General features: G+C 47.4%; 1 long non-coding RNA gene across 1 annotated transcript; it reads left to right on the top strand.

Annotated features, from left to right (window-relative positions):
* The first annotated feature begins 283 nt into the window (after positions 1-283).
* LOC136790021 (uncharacterized) lies at positions 284-3,838 on the top strand. The gene is made up of 2 exons (XR_010829099.1): positions 284-396; positions 2,003-3,838. It is a non-coding gene; the product is annotated as an uncharacterized lncRNA (long non-coding RNA).
* The last annotated feature ends 231 nt before the right edge of the window (positions 3,839-4,069 follow it).

The raw sequence follows: 4,069 nt of genomic DNA on the forward strand, positions 1-4,069 counted from the left end.
TCCTTCCTTCCTTCCTTCCTTCCTTCCTTCCTTCCTTCCTTCCTTCCTTCCTTCCTTCCTTCCTTCCTTCCTTCCTTCCTTCCTTCCTTCCTTCCTTCCTTCCTTCCTTCCTTCCTTCCTTCCCTCCTTCCAAGAAGCCCGTGCTGTCTCCAGCTGCGTAAACGCACGCATAACAACTATGCAGAGATTCAAGCATTGCCTGCGCTGGAGTTGTCCAGCTGGCATATCGCACTTAATCTTAGTACAGCTTTGGTTATTTTCTTGCTATTTTCAACAGGAGTGAGACATCACTTTGGAAAGGAAAGATTTAGAGCAATTTTGGACACTCGTATATAATGTGCTGATACGAAAGATCTGCAGATGTCTTTTCGTGAGGCTGTTTTTCACTTTGTACCTGTAAGTGCTCCCCCTGGCTGCAGTACCACGTTACATTATCACAGCCAAGCAAACGTAGCCTTCCTTGAAGATAATCTTTCCCAAACTTTCTGCTAGAATACGTAACTTCATCAATTCCCTAAGATTTGCACTCGATTTTGGGACTTTTGCCAGAAAATTTACTGTCTGCTTGCATTCAGACTGTCTGTTCAGTGCTCACACACGCTGTCCTCTGCTGTCATGGACTTCAGCAAGAGCTGCTGCTTAACAGCATCTTTGGAAATATCCAGTCATACATAAGCTATGAAATAGATTTGTTATTGTTATGGGGATATTTTTAACGCGTTTGAGCACTGAGCAATTAACACAAACATATTTTGATCCCTATTAGCTAAATCCCTTGGTATCTAGCATGCTTCCCCTCTGGCTTTTGCAGTCTAGCAGGAGAGAGCATTTGCACCAGCACACCCGGGGCTAGGGAGCAGGGACGGACGGGCTGTGTGTTGCATAACCTCCCTTGCCACTTGTCACTGCTGCAGTGACCTTCCTCTTCTGCGAAACTTCGTGTCCAGATTTCCGCCCCAATACCACAGGAAGCTGCAGTTACCAACTAAAAGAAATGCAAAGGGGGGAGGAAAAAAAAAAAAAAAAAGAAAAGAAAAAGAAATGAGTGAGCAGTTAAGTGGAGATTATCATGGGTAACAAGACAAGTAGGAATATCTGTTATTCCATTTAGACGATTCCAACGCTGGTCCTAACCCCAGGAAGGCCACTATGCGGGAGTATTATTTCCACTAATGTTCCCTGTCTAACTTAATGGATTGTAAGTACCCCAGCTGCTCCTTATATAGGTACTTTAAAGTCACTTTGTAAAGCCACAGACAGACATGCTAAGCACCTACCTCTGGCCATCTGCTCATCGTTGCTGCGGCTCGTGACTTGTCTTGGCCACTGCCGTGCTCCATTGTGTCCGTGCTCAGCCCTTCCCTTCTTCTCCAGGACGCGGAGGCACGGAAAGTCCCCTGACTGTAGGGTGTCTCTAGCCATGTGCACATTTCCCGAGGACCAGCAGAGCAGTGGGCTGGTTTTGTTACTACAGGTGGCCAACGCTTTCCCGGGCAGCCTGATGCCTCCGGGGAACGCTGTGTTTTTAATGCCACTCAGCTTTCATGGTGTTGGCTTTATATGGAGTGAGTCGCCTCCTAGGAACTCCAAGAAACCAAAATCTTTCAAGTTTTGGCGCTCCTGAAGGGCTGTTGGATGGAGCCTCGTGCTGCTGCTCCCAGGGTGCCCCCAGCAGTGATGCCTGGGGCACTGCCTGAGGCTTCATCCAGCACGGGAGCTGTGCCCAGCAGTGGCACAGGTACATGAGATACACAAGTCCTCTAAGTTAGCACCATGGAATATACTTTTTTTTTTTCTTCATTGTTTAATTTTCTAAGTGGATATGAGCATTTCAAAACTCACTCCCCCAGTAGCTGCAGAGTGTTAGTACAAGATCACGACACCACGCTCAGAGATGCTATCCTTAACGCACAAGTTACCCCATCACATATTTTATGCCTTATTTTTTGCTCTGCTTTTTTGCTTAGCAATTAAAAAGTGCCCTTTGTTTGTGTCTTGACAGAATTACTGCAGTAAGATGCTCTACCAAAAAAGGCAAGAAAACTTCTTTCATGTCAGTCAAGAGTTTTTATTTTTTGGTGATGACAAACTCAGAAAAGAGGAGTATTTGAGACTCGGGGAGTCTGGAGCTTGGTTAAAGAGCAACGAAACAAAACCTACAAGTGACAACTTGCTCGGGTAACAAAGATTGCCTCAAAAGCAGGAAATGTTACACAGCAAACCTCCCTTTGTTTGCATTTCCATGTGCTTGCTAAAGTGCCGCTTCTCTACTCAAAACCACCCTGCGCCCGTCTTCCTCCTGTGCCCTCCACAGCGGGGCATCAACAACTGACTTGTCCCCACTGACTCTTCAGACCCGATCTGCCAGGCATTTTTGCCGCCGGTTTCTGCCCCTTGCTGTGTGGTTATTGAAGGAGAGGGGGGAGCAGTGGCACGCAGAGGCTCCCCCAGCCTCGCCCCCCCAGCAGCCTGTTTTCTCATCGCCGCATGACTAATGTAACCGCAGGCACTTCGGGTGCATGGGAACAGTTCCAGACGGTACTCAGAGGGCAGCAGCAACCTTCCTGCTGAGGAGGGTCTTAGGACATTTTTGCCTTTTTTTTTTTTTTATGTTTTCTTTCAGGAAAGAGTTTGCTGGCGCTGGCTGGGCAGCAAGAGAGACCCCAAATACCTCACCATGCGAAAATGACTGTTGAAAATGACTGAATCCTCGACATACCCTGAATTTCGTGCCAGTGCAGGCTGCATTGCACCGTGCACTGTTGGGCTCACACGGTTAGGAAGAGTCATTTTAACTCCTGCGTGTGCTGACACTGCTTTTTTGGGTCCTGGTCCAGTCAGGCTGGAGCCTGCCAGCCCCAGCGCGGGGTTACCCAGCTCCCTGCTGGGGCTCTCATTAGGAGCAGCCGAGGCACTGCTGTTCCTGTGTGTCTCTCTATACATCTGTCTCTGTGTTGCAGAGGAGCCTTGCCAAGAACACCCCAATTTACTTAGCTCTCACGTCTGATCCGATTTGAAGTCTCTCGGCCCCTCACCCTTGGGGCTGGCCAGATCACTGGAGCAGGAGTCACAAGATTTCTTAAAAACAACAAGAAAAAAAAGCTGATTAGACAAAACTGTTGAAAATCTCCAGGAATTAATTTGCAGACAAGATGCGGTTGCTTCCCAGAATGGCATCTTTCCAGCTGCAGTGTCCCTATCACTCCAGTCAGCGATGGGACAGATTAGGCACTGGATTTCTGCCAGCTGATACACTGGAGCTTTTTGATTTATGAGAAATGTTGCAATTTGGTAGGGCTTGGCCATTCCTCTGAACTTTGGATGAGCGTATTGCCCGATTTTGGCAAGTTTGCACCTTGGTAAAGAGTTGTGTGCTGTTCAAAATCCACACGACCGCAGCAATGACACCTTTTATTTATAAATGTCACCCACACGTAGTTGGTCTGGTGAATGGAGAAGGCAATTGTATTTCAGCATGAGAAGGGAGAGCTGGGCTAAACCTGGGGGGTGGGAGAGAGGAGGTTGAGGATGTTTTGCATTTCTCAGTTTCAGTGCTGCAGAACTCCAAAATTCTATTGTGACCACAAAAATTGAATAGCTAATTAATTATTAACGTTGACTCAGATGAGTTGGAAATAAAGGAGCATGCGGCTGTCTTCAAGGCTGACACTTCAGCTATGCAGCTCGGTGTTGTGTCGGAGGTCCCTTGCTCTGCTTCGCCACGAACTCTCTGTACGTGTTGCCAACCCAGCAGGAATCCAGTTCTGCAAAAAACTCAGAAGGATGCCACGAGTAACAGCCCAAGGCTGATGTCTGCGAGTCAGGACCATCACGAGCTGTTCCACAAAATAGATGTCAGTGAGCCTTACAGGAAAGGCTTCACAGAAAAAGAGTTGAAACAAGCTTCTAGCTGTGATTCTATGGAAGCAACGGTGTATGGCTAAAATCCCAACTATTGGCAGCTAAAAAGCACAGGCTACAACCAGCTCCTTATACTTTTGAAATATGGGGGAATTCAAACAGAACTGTTCAGGCCTAAATCCCGCAGACTGCAATTTCTGCTCTGCAA

The sequence above is a fragment of the Anser cygnoides genome, chromosome 2 (genome assembly GCF_040182565.1).
Source record: "Anser cygnoides isolate HZ-2024a breed goose chromosome 2, Taihu_goose_T2T_genome, whole genome shotgun sequence".
Taxonomy (NCBI): Eukaryota; Metazoa; Chordata; class Aves; order Anseriformes; family Anatidae; genus Anser; species Anser cygnoides.